Below are 19681 nucleotides of genomic sequence, written 5' to 3' on the forward strand. Positions count from 1 at the left end.
GATAAATGTTGCAGATGTTCTGAATCCCAAACCCTAAGACGTAACATAAAAACCATAAAATTGCAAATTCTATCACCGTTAGGTTATAATAAGTAACATTGTTATATTATGCTATACATCCAATTACGGAAAAACAACATTTACATGAGCAGCTTTTTACACCAAACACGTACAGTTTCATGATACAAGTACGGTGCGTAGAATTTTCTATAAGACCTTATTGTAAATAAAAACTAAGAGAATTGTAAATGTAGTAGTAAAACGTATTCTGTGGTAAGGCTGTAGCGTTGCGCGCCTCCAACTTGCACGCAACCAAGAGGTGACTGTTGAAACTGGATAAATGACAGAGTCTTGTTAAGGGTTTAAGTCCCTTTTTATTCAACGTAATAAATTACAAGTGCGTGCTCTTGACGCTCACAAACTGCGCCAACTCGGCGGTAAAATAAAAATAATAACCTGAAAAGAAACTAAAGACAAGACTCTAACTACGAGGCTCTCTAAAAGTAACTAACCTCACCGCGTTTTACAATACCGCTGCTAATTCAGCAAACTTGAAGATCACTTGAACGATTAACAATACTTCAAGTCAAGCACACAGGCCGAAACGCGGAGTTCTTCAATTTCTGGCTAACTACCTCCGCGCTCGTGAAGTAAGAACGGCACACCTCGAACTCGTTTCCATTCTATTTAACTCAGAATACTTCCGCTGATAATTTGAATCCTTGCGCGTTCTACTAAAATTTACATACTCTGGCATTGGCAGTTCCATGGGAAAGTAAGGCTTGACAGGAAAGGTAGTTTAAACTTAAAATAAATGTTAGTTAAAATAAATATAAACCCTACAAGGCAAAATGCAGTTTTTATACACCTGTAGTTACACATAATTTGACAAATAACATTTATGACGAAGAAATGTTACGATGGGCCACAATTACATCATAAACAGAAATTTTGAAATTAAACACCTTTAAGCACTTGAATATGTTAGGCACGATGTTGTCGAATCTCTAAATGATATTTAAGGGTGATCAAGCCTTAAACTCTAATAATTATGCCCACACAATCACGAGAAGTCAACTAAGCAGGAACAACAGAATAAGTTAGATACAATATAAATTGAACACATTATTAATGAACATTTCAACTACGGCGTTATAACACTTAAATTGGGGGGGGGGGAATAATTTCATTGAGGTGTTTAAGTTACAGCTGCTATAATCTCACATAAACACAAATAACTGTGAGTAACTCAAAGATAAACGAAGATAAGCAGCTGATAAATAATATGTCAGTTAGAAAGAATGCACATATTCAAAACAGTAGATTAACGATAAATACTATATTTATGCATATCTGCGAAATTGCAATCTAACTAAAATGGGTAGGAATATAAATAACTTACAGAATTTGACATGTTTTGGTAATATTAAGTAGTATCAAATTCCTAAAAGACTTGGAGCAAATTATAGCTTTGCCTGAAATGAACTATAAAGTCTTAAAGAGGTTTTTTTTTTTTTTTTTTTTTTTTTTTTTTTTTTTTAAAGTTAGGAAATTAAATAAATCCGCAATGCGATTGTCTGGATTTGAACTCTAGACCTCCCAACTACGCGTCGAGCTAGCTTATAAACTTACCCTATTTTTCATATATATGTATATTATATATATTCAAGAATGGATTGTGACGAAACGCGATAATCGCCAAATTATTAAATTATTGTGCATCTGCTAAAGGAAAATTATTTCCTTTAGTAAAGTTAATTCTCCTTTGATAAATAAAGAGTAATTTCATTATAATTTTTTCATTTTGTTTCCCTTGTAAAATTTTTAAAATTTTAGTTTCCTTTGTATTGTTGCGTTTTCCCTTTCTGACACCAGTTGTTACGTTATTTTCTTCCTTCACGCTCGTACGGGGTTCGCAGATTTGGAGTGAATAACGACGACACTTGATGAAGTATCGAAACACACTTTTATTTACCAGTATTAATCAGAGAGCTCCAAAATCACTTTTACAGGCGTCGAAATGTTATAAACAAGCTGACACGTTCAGCGACACAGCCTTCACACTGTCAGGCAACAACGGTGGAGACAGCTTCAATGCAAAGCTCCCGACTCTGCTCGGTCGTTCTCGGCACTTTACGTACACTCGAGACTCTCCATGCTACAACTCGCGATGCACTCGACGACACACGAGCACAGCTCCCGACTCTTCGGTTCAGTCGTTTCCGGAGCTCAACACGCTCTCTTGACGATGCACTAACCGCGATATACTACGAGACTCTTGCGGTGCACTCGACGACCCACTCGGCACTCGCTGCCCGGCTGTCAGCTCGATCCACTCCGCAGGGACTGACTCGCCAGACGAGACACACACTCGATGACAGACACATGCTGACTGACTGCGGACCAGCTGGGTTTATATAGCTTTCGACTTGTGTTTGAGAACATTCTAGGCTAAACCGATAAGAATTCGCTCCAGAAGGTTATCCCTCCGTCCATGGCATATCGCCAATTTTGTCGGTAAATGTGGCAACCCTGCCGTACACGCTATTTTATGGCAACCCTAAAACTGCTTTGCGGGGAAGCTATCTCACCGTGCCTGTACATTTCGTAACAGTATTATTTTATAATGTATCATACGTATGTTCAGGTAGACTTCAATAGCATTATTAATGGTTGCTATTCATCAGTGTCTAAACCGGTTTGGTTTAGTTGGTTTATTTGATTATGACAAAGCACTCGAGAGCTATGTGTTTAAGGAAAGTGATGCCTTCGTGGAGGACTTTCTAAGTGAAACTCAGTCAAATTAATTTATATATTTCACTCTTCTAAACTTGCTGACCTGCGTATTAATTTAAGCCGCTCAGCCAGCATAGTGGTTTGAGACCTGACTGCCGTAGCGATGCGCCCGGGTCCGAATCGCAGAGAAGGCAGGGTTGTAACTGTCCTTTTCTCCATAGAAGGCAACGTTGGCCACCTATGAGGCTACTTCCATAATGATATGGCCACCACTTTCGGTCCTTGTAATGGCTATTAAATAAAGCGTCCAGTCATTAAAAAATAACAATTATTTATTTAAGTTACAATAATATTGAAATACTGTTTTTAAGGTTCTTATGGTTATTGAAATACTATTCTTAGATGTAATAATTAAATTTTAATATTATATTTATATGTATGACTAATAAATAGGTATCCAAACGATTAATTACATGCTATAGCTGGAAATGTTAATGACACCTTTAAATAAAAGAATTAACTGAAACAAAACAAGAATATCAGATTAACAAAGATTAAAGAAAGAAATTACAATTTGATAATTAATTAAATAATTTTAACAGAGGTAACCTCATGCAGTTACTCATCTTCCTTTTTATAACACTTTTAGGTTATATTTTTTTATGAAACATTACCAGTAAAATTTTATAAAAGATATTTTAATTAATGATCTTTAATAGTCAACTACGTAAGTTCAAAACTGCATTAATTGCTATAAGTAACATGAATTTTTTATTCAGTTTCAGTTTTTGAATGCTTCAATTTCCTTCTTACTTTTCCAGAAAATAATATTAGTTAATTCAAAAATATGAAATAAAAGCAGTCCTCATTCCTTCTTGAGCTGGCAGTTCATTACGTAAATATGCATTTACAACTGTTAAAGCCTGAAAAACATACGTCTGCGTTGTTATCGCCATGCGATAATTTGCAGGTGCTTTATTTTTTACCTCGATATTTTCGACCACAATGTTTTTAATCTGTGAAGTTTTTGAAACGCTTTATTTTCGATGACGATGTTTTGTACCACTATGTTTTCTCCTTGCTTTCTTTTCTCCCACGATGTTTTGTAACACGATGTTTTCGCCATGCGCTGATTTCTCCTAAATATTTTTGTCAGCGATGTTTTCGCTTGTAAACATCTGCAATAGAAGCTTATACTAATACCAGCATGAAAACATCGGGATTGCGTACATACATAATGTAGGTGAATTCCCAGTGTTTCGAACACTGTCGCTGCTTTTATGAAAATTTCTTACAATGTTTTACATTTTTGGGCTTCCTTGGAGTGGATTAAAATATTCCTGTTACGACTTATGGAGAAACAATATTCCGCATTACGATCCCCATCTTGAAACAGATCGCCTTCGTTATGCGAAGTACCACTCTAATATATTTAAATTTTCCAAATATTCGTAAAGGATCTATAAAATGTAGTTTATATTTTTAGCAATCAAATTGCACTTGAAAGATAAAAATTTGATCTTAGATTTTGATGATTTCCGGTTTCAACATATTTCTTCACTTTACTCAATGCAAGTTTTAAGTTTTACAGTGGTACCTAAACAAACGAGAAGATAGTGAAATGCCTGGCGTAATTAACAGGACTTTTATTTAATAGCTAACAAATATTTCAGTGCAATCATAATGATTTTTCCTTTTTTAACGCAGACATGCAGTGTATGAAGCAGAGAAAACATTAGAAAAGTTTTAGAACAAGAGAATCATACTGTTCCGATTTGATAGTAATACATACTGACATTACTATCAAATCGGAACATTTTTGGTTTGCGGAAATGAAAGATAAAATAAAATTTTACTTTGTCTTTTTGAACTCGAATTCGACAAGAATTTCCTTAAATCATTGCTTATTCACCGTTGCTAGGACAAATTACACAAACTTATTTAACGCATGCATGGAGTGTATGAAACACAAGAAATACATTCACATGACCTCAGCAGAAAGAAAGAAGTTCTTTTCATGATTTCTAAGATGATGCAAACGATGAGAAAAAGGAATTTTAACGAAGCCATTTTCTCAGAATTTTTTTTTTTATAAATTAGTATCGTACAACCTGATATGAATGCTTAATGTTTAAAGGTAACAGTTGCGAAATTTTATGCCACATGTTTCAAGGTTACCTTTTTCTTATCACTCGTACTTAAAAGTAGGGATTTTCCTTTTATGCTCTTCGTCATGTAATTTAAATACAGATGTGTCCATTGATTTAAAGGAAACACGTTTATTTCCCAACTTTCAGGAGCTAAATTTATAGCTGCGTAGAAAAGAAAGAGAAGAGATGTGCTAAATAGTATTATAAAACATTGTTTTCGTTTCTTAGTTCCATAAAGTTAATTAGTTAATTTAAAATGAAACATTTATTTTTTAATCGAATATAATTTAACATTTTTGTTTAATTACAAAGCTGCAGTAACGAGCTTGCATTTTATTTTTAAAAACTAAAAATGGTAACGTAATTTCAAGGAAAAATCGGTGTATTGGAAAATATCTATCTGACAAATAATTGCCTCTCAAATTACTTCAAAGTCAATAACGATTCGCAAAAACTCCAAGTTGTTTGATAGAACATATTTATTACAGCATAAGTACATCAAAACTCAATACGAACATCTTTAAATATCACATTTTTTTTTTCTTTTATCACAACAAAGCATAACTTATTCTTAAACGAAAACATAATAGAATAGAATTAGTAATATTTTACTGTTGCCAGAACCTAACTACTAAAAATCGTACAGTTACAAATACGTCAAAATGAAATTCGGCACGCATCGTTCAAAGGCAAAAATAAAGCAACTAATAACTTTAGCATTATATGAAAACAATTCTACGCAAAAATTATTATTAAGATTATTATTATTATTAAATTATTATTAATAATAATAATATAATAATATTATTATATTATTATTATTATTAAATTATTCATAAAGAACTTCTCAACGCAACTACTTATCAATTAGCCAACCTTACACGTTAAATTCTTACAGAAACATCTATAATAAACAGGATTAAAACTTTTCATAAGAAACTCAATATTACTTTCAATACAAACTACAACAGATTTACTAATCTTTATGGAATTCCCAAATTTCATAAAACACCATTAAAATTCAGTTTTATTGCTAATGGAACTAATACACTCACGTTTGTGAAAATTGCAACACCAAGAAGGAATCGTCATAATTGAATGCAATTTAATACACAGTTGAGTGGTAGTGGTACAAATAAATGATTAAATGTTCAAAGCAAACAAACAAGAACAAGAGATCAGAATCAGTATTTTGTGTGGCCACCACGCGCCGCAATAAGTGCTGCTACACGACGTGGCATGGAGTCAAACAAAGTTTGAATGTCTGACTGAGGAAGAGCATTCCATATCGTTTGTACGCGTACCCAAAGTTCGTCTGCAGACGCAACAGGACGAGGATCACGAGCAAGACGCCGACCAATGACATCCCACACATGTTCAATTGGCGACATATCCGGGGAACACGCAGGCCAAGGAAGAAGCTGTACCTGCTGCGCTGCAAAGAAGGATTTAACAATCCGAGCAGTATGAGGGCGGGCATTGTCCTGTTGAAATACAGCGCCTGGGCTGTAGCTTCGGGCTGTAGAACTTCACGGATATACCGGTTGCTGTTCAGATTGCCCACAATTCGTAGCAATTGAGATCGTCTATGATATGCTATGGCGCCCCAGACCATAACTCCGGGTGTTCGTCCACTGTGGCGTTCGATAATGCACTCCGGAAGGTGGCGTTCACCGGCATAGCGTCTGACACGAATGCGGCCATCATGGTACCACAAATTAAAGCGGGATTCGTCAGAAAACACGACATGCTGCCAATCAGCACGCCAGTCTCTATGCTGATTGGCCCATTGTAGCCGCAGGCGGCGATGGTCGTGCGTTAGGGGGATCCTGTATAAAGGAGTCCGTGCGCGCAGTCCACACTGCAGCAGACGTCTACGAATTGAAGAAGCACACAATGAAACACCTGTAGCTATTGACCACAGTGCTGCCAATTGTCTAGAGGAAGCTGTACGGTCCGTCCGCGCCATGCGGACCAGGTGTCTATCATCGCGAGCTGACGTCACATTTCGGGGTCCACTCCCGGATTTCCGAGTTGTCCGACACTCGTCCGTCCACTGCTTCCAAACGCGCATCACTGTGCTGCTGTTACGCTGCACACGAGAGGCTACTGCACGATACGACAATCCAGCTTCACGAAGGCCGATGATTCTCCCTCGTTCAAACTCTGTAAGTTGTTCAAATCTCGCTCTCTTTCGTCCACGAGGCATAAGTACAGATTGAGTTCACGTTTACCACTAGCAGATAACCACCGATAACCATACACGCCTCGCTACAGCCGTCTATTTATTCGGATCCATCAGCCGTTCAGAGGGCGCTGCTCAGCATACGCATGCGCTACGGATTTGCAATTCTAATCACTTGCATATCATGCGCTACTTTGCATTTCCTGAAAATTTCAGCTCACTCGCGTAAGTCCTTCATGGTGTTGCAATTTTCACAAACGTGAGTGTAATTACAAGAAAAATGTAGACTATTATTTTTCAATTCAACTTAATAAAATCTGTAAATTTATTTTCAATGATTGTAACACTAATCATAACTATTGCTGGATCATCCATAATAACACTCCTGTCATTAATACCATTCAAACAATTAACATCCAAAACATTAACTGCTATGATTTTAAAAACTTATATACCACTTCCTCTAGAAGAAATCTATAACAGTCTACTTGATCTGCCTAAACTCTTCCCTGATATGCTCAAAATTATGACTCTTGACAAATGGAAAACTTACCTAAAATGCACACTATTTCATAACTACATCAAGTTTCAAAATCAACTTTTTAAACAAGTCAGAGGATTGCCAATTACTACAAACACACCTACAGATATATCGATGATCTTATTACAATTAATAATTTTGGTAAAATTAAACACTCCGAGATTTATCCAAATTGTCTTACACTTAATAAAACTAATAATTCACAAAATAGCATAGACTTTCTAGATCTTCAAATCATTAACTACAAAAAAATTTTACTTTTTGACAAAACAAGAAACTTCAATTTCAATACTAACAAATTAATAAATTGGAACTCCAACATATCCAAAAAAGTAATTAACAATACAATAATTAATCAAATACAACGAATTAAAATTATATGCACAGATACAATAGATTTACAACGCGAAATTTTGCTCCTTATTAAAATTCTCAAAAATAATCTAATACCCATTCAATTTATTAACCATTGCCTTAAAAGAGCAGGCGTTAAATACTCACTCTAAATCATTTAACTGATAGGGATATGATAATTTGTTCCTAAACCTGAGAAGGCGGATAAGTTGGATGACTATCAGTTGAAGGATTTGTATATAATGTAATTACTCAGTTGTATATATTGTAAAAAGCTAATTGTCTTCAAACTTATGCTGTTACTATGCTATTACTAAAAAAAAGGGCCTATTTCATGACTTTAGTCTGTCTAATAGCTCTTGGACAGTGAAAATTCCTTTTTTCCTTTCTTAAATTCTTAATCATTGCGACACGACAATTAGCCAGAAATTAATTAATTTCCATTCACTAGTATTTTCAAAAAATCTTAACAGACAGTTTCACTCAAATAAGAACTCCACATAATACATCCCTCAAGAATTCCGAGTCCCACCCACTACCATAAATTACTTCACTTAAGTCTTACCGACTGATATTATTCAAAGCCCCCACTGACGCTATGAATTTTCGGACACCCTACACTTATGAGTCAGACACGAAGAGAACACTTTGCCAACTCCCCACTAGAAAGAATGTAAGTTACTTAATATCTTTTCTGGCCTTTATATCTTCATGTACATTCACTGTTCTTCTTATATTTTTTATATTATTTTTATATTATTTTTGATTTGCTTTTACAAAGTTTGCATTATTTATCTTATTTTGTAATCTATGTTTATTTCAACTTTACTTTGAATTCTATTTCATAACGACAATTTCCAATGTTTAATTTTTACAAATAATATAGAACTCAAATGCATAAATGTAAGATTGTCGGGGACGGTTACTCGAGTTTTTTCGGATTTCTCTACAGAAATTGCTTTTTACTCCAAATTGAATTGACTAAAATGCTTCATAAGAATAAGGTCTTTGAGTATCAGCATTGGTTCGTAATCCCTTCTATTCGCGGAAATATTTGGCTTGACTAGAATTGCCGGTTTGGCTTTACCTTATAACTCGAGTAAAGACGAAACACCTTAGTATTTACGTATTTTTATTAATTATTGTTCATTGAACGGGAGTTGGTTTGTTCCCCTTGAAAAGTCAACTAATTTCCGATCAATGACAATGATTACATGTTTTTAATTTAATTTTTCCTTTTACAGTTGAAATTTTGTTCTTCATGATGATTTAATTCCAATCCCCGTTAAAACATTATTTACATTTTACTTTCAAGTTACTTCAAAACATCTTTCAAAATATAACTTACCAGTATGGATTCACTCTTTTAAAATAATTCTACTTTAATTAAACTTAGGAGATAATATTATCAATTAATCAATATTGTTTAGGAAATAAATTATTATTAACTAACTTTGCGGCAATTGCGCAGGTAGTAATAACTTGTTTTCGCACTAAATGAATTTAAGATCATACAACATTTTATATATATATATATATTAACTAACTTTGCAGCAATTGCGCAAGTAATAATAACTTGTATTCACACTAAATGGATTTAAGTTCATACAACATTTGATATGCTAAATAGCAGCTATTAGCGCTATTTATCTCTTACATAATGTACCAACCTTATATATTATCTCCATCCTTTTTAAGTTTTAAAGTTCTTATACAAAAACTTTACTGTATTGAAGGTTAGCAGCCTCCTTACTTTTATATCTTGCTAGTTTAACTCATATTGAAATCACTAAATGTCATTCCACTAAATGACAAACTTGAAAATTTAACGCCATGCCTGCAACAGGTAAACCCAAAAAACAATTTCTATGAAAAACATTTAACTGTATTTACATGATTACTTGCGGTACTTGACATATTAAATATATAGGACAGACTAAAAACAATCTTAACTTTCGAATCAATAACCATAGAGCTCAAATCAAAAAATTCAATGCACAAAAAAATAGCATTAAAATAAGTACACCATCACAACTTAATACAGCAGAATTAGAACACTTTAAACACCATGACTTCAACTCTATTCAACTTCAGATACTAGATATAATACCCAATCACAAAACACGAATTTTTCAGGAATCTCTATATACTAAAACAACGTTCACTTTATCCATATGGACTTAACACTTATATACATAGTCATAGAGATACTTCTAAGAAGTCTATTTTCAGCCAATTTAAACTCTACAGCATTAAAACGCAGAGAGGAAAAAGAGGAAGCAAAATAAAAAATAATGCGAGATTTTTATCCACTTTGAATACACTTGCATTGAAAAAACAATTGAAATGTTTTTTTGACTCAGACTGCTTTCCCAAGAAACATCTCAACTGGTTACACTCCTGTACTAATAAATTCCTTATCAAACTAAAAAAATTCATTCAAGAAAGCTACGACGACATACAAATCATTAAAGACATGATTCTTGATTTTAGTCTTTTCAGACTCTCTAATAGTCTCACTCAACGCAAAATTTATTTTAAAGTCAATTTTCTGCATCCGCAGTTTGACAATATTCATTTCTCAAGAATCATCAGAGATTGTAAAGCTTACTTCCCCGCAGTTGACACAATACCAATGATTGCATTTAAATATCAAAGGACCTTAAGCAACTTGCTTACTAACCACCATGAAATAGATGAAACTGCAGAATGACACTGTAAGACACCAATTTACAGCAATTACGTAGATTCTCATCACCAGCACATAATTACTGGCAACCTGAATATCATACAAAACCATCAACTAAAAACACTAATGAGTTATGGTACAAAATTTAGACCAGTCAGAAACATTACTACAAATTACTGTTACAAGACTTTTGAAAACAACATCAACGAATTTATAGTTAAAGCAAGCTATCAACTGAATTTACCCATAGATACCTTCTTAAAATGGAAAGCTAAAATTCTTCAACGCATATCCACAGAAATCAGTCACCTCAAATTTAAAAGTACACTGAATTGGTCGCAACTTACATCAGATATTAGTAAATTAAAACAGCTTTTTACTATTACAAAAATAGATAAAGCAACTAATAACTTTAGCATTATATGAAAACAATTCTACACTGAGATTATTCATAAAGAACTTCTCAACGCAACTACTTATAAATCAGCCAACCTTACAGAAACATCTATAATAAACAGGATTAAAACGTTTCATAAGAAACTGAATATTACTTTCAATGCTAACTACAACCGATTTACTAATCTTTATGCGATTCCCAAATTCCATAAAACACCATTAAAATTTAGATTTATAGCTAATGGAACTAATAATTACAAGAAAAATATAGACTATTATTTTTCAATTCAACTTAATAAAATCTGTAAATTTATTTTCAATGATTGTAACACTAATCATAACTATTGCTGGATAATTCATAATAACACTCCTGTCATTAATACCATTCATACCATTAACATCCAAAACATTAACTGCTATGATTTTGAAAACTTATATACCTCACTTCCTCTAGAAGAAATCTATACCAGTCTACTTGATCTACCAAAACTTTTCCCTAATATACTCAATATCATGACTCTTGACAAATGGAAAACCTACCTAAAATGCACACTTTTTCATAACTACATCAAGTTTCAAAATCAACTTTTTAAACAAGTCAGAGGATTGCCAATGGGCTTACATTCCAGCACCTCGATCTGTAATATCTTTTTATTTGTCAAAGAATTTAACTTCCAAAAAAATCTACAACCACAAGAGTTAAATTACTACAAACACACCTACAGATATATTGATGACCTTATTACAATTAATAATTTTGGTGAAATTGAAAACTCCGACATTTATCCGAATTGTCTTAAACTTGATAAAACTAATAATTCACAAAATAGCATAGACTTTCTAGATCTACAAATCATTAACTACAAAAAAATTTTACTTTTTGACAAAACAAGAAACTTCAATTTCAATACTAACAAATTAATAAATTGGAACTCCAACATATCCAAAAAAGTAATAAACAATACTATAATTAATCAAATACAACGTATTAAAACTATATGCACAGATACAATAGATTTACAACGCGAAATTATGATCCTTATCAAAATTCTCAAAAATAATCTAATTCCCTTTCAATTTATCAACCATTGCCTTAAAAGAGCAGGCGTTAAATACTCACTCTAAATCACTTAACTGATAGGGATATGATAATTTATTCCTAAACCTGAGAAGGCGGTATAAGTTGGATGACTGTCAGTTGAAAGATTTGTATATAGTGTAATTACTCAATTGTATATATTGTAAAAAGCTAATTGTCTTCAGACATATACTGTTACTATACTGTTACTAAAAAAATGGGCCTATTTCCTGCCTTTAGACTGTCTATTAGCTCTTGGACAGCGAAAATGCCTTTTTCCTTTTTTAAATTCTTAATCATTGCGACACGACAATTAGCCAGAAATTAATTAATTTCCATTCACTAGTATTTTCTAAAAAATCTTAACAGACGGTCTCTCTCAGATAAGAACTCCACAAAATACATCCCTCAAGAATTCCAAGTCCCACCCACTACCATAAATTACTTCACCCAAGTCTTACCGACTGATATTATTCGAAGCCCCTACTGCCGCTAAGAATTTTCGGACACCCTACACTTCTGAGTCAGACACGAAGAGAACACTTTGCCAACTCCCCCACTAGAAAGAATGTAAGTTACTTAATACCTTTCTGGCCTTTATATCTTCATGTACATTCACTATCTTATTTATATTATTTTCTATATTATTTTTATATTATTTTTATGTTTTCTTTGATTCGTTTTTACAAAGTTTGCATTTTTTATCTTTTTTATAATCTTCTATGTTTATTTCAACTTTACTTTGAATTCGATTTCATAATGACAATTTCCAATGTTTAATTTCTACTACTAATAATAATATAGTACTCAAATACATAAAGATGATAGTGTCGGGGACGGTTACTCGAGTTTTACAGGATTTCTCTACAGTAATTGATTTTTACTCCAAATTGAATTGACTAAAATGCTTCATGAGAATAAGTTCTTTGAGTAGCAACTATTCGCGGAAATATTTGGCCTGACTAGAATTGCCGATTTGGCTTTAACTTATAACTCGAGTAAAGACGAAACACTTTCATATTTACGTATTTTTATCAATTATTGTTCATTGAACGGGAGTTGGTTTGTTCCCCTTGAAAAGTCAACTAATTTCCGATCAATGACAATAATTACATGTTTTAATTTTTCCTTTTACAATTGAAATATTATTCTTCGTGATGATTTAACTCCAGTCCCCGTTAAAACATTTTAACATTTTGCTTTCAAATTACTTCAAAACATCTTTCAAAATATAACTTACCAGTATGGATGCACACTTTTAAAATAATTCTACTTTAATTAAACTTAGGAGATAATATAATCAATTAATCAATACTGTTTAGGAAATAATTTATTATATATATATATATATATATATATATAAATATTAGTAAAAAAGAAAATCTGAAAGGTTTCAGATTTTAAATTGCATCCAAATAAGTCTTTTTTTAACATTTTTGTTTTATTAAATATCATTTTCTTCGCACTTAAACCATAAAATTCAGTTCTAGAGCAATATCGCAAAATAATTTTAAATTGAGCATATCTTTAGAATTTCCGATACACAGTCTCCCGCTCTGGAGATAAAAATGTTTTTTCTGTACAACGTTACCATTGCTCGCTTTGAAATCCTTGAGTTTGTTAATCAAAAATTCGTTAAAGTTTTTATAAAATATGAAATCAATATTGAAACAAATTCCAAATTTCAAATTTGGTCTTCCAGATGCCCATATTCGCAGTAGGATTGCGTCATTCAAAATTGGATGGCTCTAGGTACCGTTGTTTTATCACAATGCGAGAAACATATATACACTTATGCAGGTTTTTCATTGTTTAATTTCTTCAAATATAATACAGAGCGATAATATTTGGTGGCAACAGTTTGAAAAGTGAAACGGACAACAGAGTGATTCGACGCAAAATCGTAAACCAAAAACAATAGTCCCTCAGGGACAAAGCCCCTTTGGACTAACAGAATAATAATTTACGTTTGCAACTATTTGAAAGATAGAATTTTTCACAGATCCCTAATTCCTTGACAGACATCTGTCAACACTAATGCCGTTCTGTTAGTTCACTGTCAGTTGTAGCACTTGTTCGAGAATAAATTATAAGAATAATAACAAGAAGAAATTCAATATCGAAAAGTAAATTGGCTTTGCCATTTTGTTCGATTTCTGTTCAAATTACATATGCGAACATATATTTAAAAATTTTCACACATGATATTTGTTTTACGAACAGGAGCAACTTAATTATCGAAAATTCAGGTGCTTGTACTCGTCTGAAGACGACTAACGATAAATCAGACTTGACTAAATTGATATCACAAGTTCAGCATCAAGGTAGCCATTGATATAGAATAGAAAAATAAAGTGAATTCAGTTATTTTGTTTTTACAATAATTAGAAATGTTTAACGCGTATTATAATTATTTCCTCAATAAAATTTATCTAATTATTCACAAAAAAAGACTGTTCTAAAATGAAAATAGCAGTAACCCGAAACGTCTTCTTAATACGCACATTTTAGTTGATTTTGATCCGCAGCCAAAAAAGGTTGCCGATGCCTGATTTAAACCAATTTAGTTACTAAATCCTAAAATGAAGGCAGAAAACGTACGCACGAAATTACTTTTAACAAACCCGAAAGAAACTGTTCCGTGAAATCGAGAAACGAATCAATACAATCCCATAATTTACCTTGTAATAAAATATTAATTACAAATTTCGTTCGTTACATATTTACACTCATGTCCATAAATTAAGGATAATTCGGAGTCACGCGGAAATCGAACTCTAAAATAAATATATCACCTGTAAAATCACTACGCACATCTTCAAGAATCATATGCAAATTTCAGGAAGTAACCAGATGACACCGATGGTACGTCACAATGACGAGAGTGTAAGAGAGTGATATATAAGGAATACAGGCAAAGAAGTAAAATTGTTCGCAGGCGCTTTATAAGCATTTCAGTGCAATAACCGAATAGTTATGATACAAAGGACGCATTTGGATGATTTTTTACCTGGTAGAATTATCGATCGTCTGGAATGTGGGCGTACCCAACTGGAAGTATCAGACGAACTTGGAATTGCCCAGAGTGTCATCTCCAGGCTTTGGCAACGATTCCAAGATGATGGTAATGTGAGTAGACGTTACAGCACAGCTCGCCCCAGAGTTACAACGCCGAATGAGAACCGGTATTTGGTAGTTACAGCCAAAAGAAACAGGCGGAGCACAGCCTCAGACCTGTCTCGTCAGCTCTCTTCAGCCACTGGTACGACAATTTCAAGGCAGACCGTGTACAGATGCTTAGGGTAGATTGGTCAATATGCTCGTAGACCTGTCAGATGCGTTCCACTTACTGTCGTCTGCGGTTAGCCTGGAGTAGAGAGCATGCATTGTGGACACCGCAACAGTGGGCTTGTGTGATGTTTTCCGATGAGTCCAGGTTTAGCTTGCAGTCTGATTCTCGCCGGACTTTCATATGGAGAGCTCCAGGTACCCGTTACCACCAAGAAAACATCATTGAACGACACCGTTACGGTGGTACAGGAGTGCTCGTTTGGGGTGGAATTATTCTGGGTTCCAGAACTGACCTGCGTGTTCAAATTGGAACCATGACAAGCCATATCTATCGGGACGTCATTCTGGAACAACATGTACGTTTGTTTCGGGGCACCATGGGCGCACAATTTGTGTTTATGGATGACAACGCCCGTCCTCACCGTACAAACATCGTAAGCGAATGCCTTCAATTGGAGAATATCACCCGTATGGACTGGCCAGCATTCTCACCGGACTTGAATCCAGTAGATCACGTGTGAGACATGCTTGGCCGACGAGTTGCAGCCCGTCAACCTTCTCCTACATGTCTACCGGAACTTCGGAGAGTATTGCCTTTTGAGTGGTGTTATATGCCCCAATATCAGATCGATAATTTGATACTCAGCATGCCTAGGCGTTGTACAGACTGTATTGCCTCATACAATGTATTAGCAATCATACCAACCATGTAATATTGTTTTTTTGTAAATAGTTTTTTTTTTTTTTTTTTTGTAATTTGCTCCAGGGAGAAAAAATCGCTGATTTTTTTAATAATATCAAACATATAACACTTTTTTTGCTCTTTACCTTTTGTTTAATAAATAAGCTTTACAAATAAGTCAAATTTGTTTTGCTTCTAACTCCTCCTTTGCCTGATTTTGCATTATCCTTAGTTTATGGACATGAGTGTATTTAAGATACCCTAATTTTGCACAACAAACGAAACTGAATGGCAATCAGAATTTTTTCTTACTCTCATGAATGTATTATGATTCCGTTTCATTATTTTTAACAAAATCTAACTAAAATATTCTGTTTGATTTTTTAATAATTATATTTCATTGTTTAGTTTTTTTTTTGATAAAATCATTTTCCTGATATTTGTGTTCAGATTTCTTAAGCAAATGTTTATTACTTAAGATTTCTTCCTGTCAGTAAATCTGATAGAGAATCTAAATATTTAAATCTTAAATTACGGCTCCTTGAAGACAGCCAGGCAACTTATCGCCCCATCCTAAACCCTCAGTAAACACCGAATAAGTTTAAAACAAACTAAACCGTTTTATTAGATCCCCAGTCTAATAGTTTACGTAACTCTTGTAATAAAAGAAGGCTACGCTGTCTGCGGAATTAATAGAAATTAAATTCACATTACGATTTAAGGATTAAAGCACAAGGTTGATCACAAGTCAAAGTGCACTTTCAGATTCTTGACTTTTTCGAACAAGTACGAATAACTAGGCTATAACCGGGTTCAAGTAAATTTAGATGCTGGAAGAAAATATTATTGAGACGTTAGTGACTGCTGCCAAAATTTTTCTTTTGAACTTAATACATATATAAGGTATTTTCTTCCTACTTCGTGGGGGTAGTTGGAAGCACACTAGACGTGTTTTCGAGAGGTGCAGGGTTCGAGGGCACTACCCATTTATTACCTCTCCTGCTTCAAAATAACTTAATGACTCTGCGCATATATAGTATACATATTAATAATTTCCATCCTGATGGGAGCCGACGAAAGTAGAAGTAACATACTACGGGCAAAAATAATAAGATAACTGGTTAATAAACCTGCAGCTGTAGTACAATGTACAAGCTGAACAGTAATAATCGTGCAACTTCATAAGGAATGTTGCCTTCTTCCCTACGCGCCTTCGTGATGTAATTAGTAACACGTACTGCTAGTAATCAGAAGACGCCATTAGATAACTGACATATCACAAAAATGTAATTCATACTAGAAATTATCATTATTATTTATATGAAATTATATAATTAATAAATATTACTCGTATTGCTTCGAAATGAATTACAGTTTTCGGAATAGTTAATCTAATGTTATTTTGACTAAAGCATGAATAGCTTCTTCACAAAGCAACTTGTTGAGTTTTACATAGGATACGTTACCATTTCTTTTCTTTTCAACATTCATTACAACCTATTCCTTTCTTTCTTAGCACTTATTTTAACCATTTCTTTATCTACTTAAGCTGACTCCTTACTTAAGACAAAATGGCGAGTGTTGTGAAAGTCGCACGAGTGGTTTCTAAAAAATTACTGAAAATTTTAGCTCCTCTCTGCTATTTTGTTCTCGTTTTTCTCCTTACTTTTTAATTGCAAAGTAAAAAAACAGATTAGATTTCGTTAGGTTATCATTTAACACAGATGGCAGGCATTAAAAATTACCTCTTTACAACAGTCTTATTTGATCTGTCCTGACTAATACACTTGCTTAGGCGCTGACTTAACGTGATGAGGAAATTTTGGGGACTTTTGAGAGAAACCATGACTAGATCTTTAGAAAGTCTTTTACGAAAGCATCCTTTCCTTGCGTGTAGTGCCTTAGGGCGGAACACGTAAATAATAACAGCAACTGTTCTAAATTATACAATTCTTTCACTAGGAAATAAACAGAAATAAACAGCATTTCTTGAAATAATAATAATAAATATAAAACGGCATAAAAATAGTAAAGTGAAAATAACAAAGTAAGGTAAATATAAAAATAATGAAGTTTAAAAAATTTACAATCCTCCAATAATTTTACTCTCATTCAATCTGCACATTCTAATAATTTATCATTACGTATACTTTATCAGTACCGACACACATATTAATAAGCAATATTTGCAATAGTCTTTCTTTTTATAAATTTTAAAAGTGGTATTTGATTTACAAATTTTTCATTGATATTTCTCACGTTATTCTCTGTGCATTTAAAGTGGTTTTATTTGTCTCATTTCGTTTAACAATAACAGTCCTGGAGTGCTGGCGAATGCATCGTTGCCACCACACATTTTCTTTTAGTTTCCCTTGTAATCATATATATTCGAATTTGTTTATCAGTTATTAATTTTATGGGTTAATCTTTGGATTATGGTAACTTGGCGAAAATTTGGCGACCAACCCTGCTACAGCAACTTGCTAGTTTTTTTTTTTTTTTTTTTCCCCTACTCAACATTTTTTTCCAACAATCGGCTAGCCGAATTACGCTTATGCTAGAACTTTTATGGAACAAAAGTGCTTAATCATGAAGAAGATTAGGTGTGAAATTGGGAAAAAGTGCAAAATCGCAAACTGCTTGCCGCGCTTTTAAGAATCGCACATCGTACACGTATCCATGTACATGTCGACCTATTTTCACTTAAAAAAAACATACCAGAATTGCACAAAAATGGCATTGCGCACACTCTTTCTTGACTTTATCCATGTACACTGCTAAAATCCTAGCTAGTAACCTTTATCGCCTTACCAAAATGTCGCCAAACTACCTGTTACCATATTTCAAAGATTAGCCATTTTATGGTATTTGTTTATTTTCTTTATTATAAGAATAGTAATATCACAGGGGTATTTATGCATTCTGCTATTTGTTCATTATGGAGATATCTTTGAGAGCTCTTCGCCCGGTGTCGAATTCGATGTACTTTTATGCAGCCTAAAAATTAATTTTGAAATATCAGCAATTACTTTTAAAGAGAAATTTGCGGTACGAAGATAACGTTAGCTTCTATTATAAAGAGTCAAGAGCAATGTAAGCGTGGGGGTATAGCTCAGTGGTAGAGCATTCGACTGCAGATCGAGAGGTCCCTGGTTCAAACCCGGGTGCCCCCTTACTGTTAATTTTTAACCTTTTAGCTTGCTGAATGTTTTACTAGTTAGTCAGAGCAAAAAGATTGCTGATGTTATTAGAAAAAAAAAATTTCTTAGGTACAACTTTTTCTAAGATGTTCCCTAACTTATTGAATCTAATTATTTTATAATAATAATAATTATTTTTTACGATATATTTAGAATTTAAGTACAGTCAAAATTTTGTTAATTTTTTGCATTTTTGTTAATTATTCAGGCAATAAACTGCTCAGCCATTTTGAGGGGCTAATTTTTTTTTTTTTTTCTGCGAGACTCCGATTTCAGAACACATATATTTAATTCATATATACTTTTTCTTTAATGTATTCATTTGTACTTCGTATTCGTAAATATAACCCCTACAGTATCCATTAAATATTACTTTATA

The 19681-nt window shown here is 33.4% G+C and overlaps 1 non-coding gene across 1 annotated transcript; it reads left to right on the forward strand.

Moving 5' to 3' along the window:
* Nucleotides 1–19203: 19203 nt before the first annotated feature.
* Nucleotides 19204–19275, forward strand: TRNAC-GCA (transfer RNA cysteine (anticodon GCA)). Its single transcript has one exon. It is a non-coding gene; the product is annotated as a tRNA-Cys (tRNA).
* Nucleotides 19276–19681: the final 406 nt, after the last annotated feature.

Source organism: Stegodyphus dumicola, chromosome 5 (assembly GCF_044657685.1).
Source record: "Stegodyphus dumicola isolate Sdum_Otavi_A_Nest chromosome 5, ASM4465768v1".
In the NCBI taxonomy this organism is placed as follows: Eukaryota; Metazoa; Arthropoda; class Arachnida; order Araneae; family Eresidae; genus Stegodyphus; species Stegodyphus dumicola.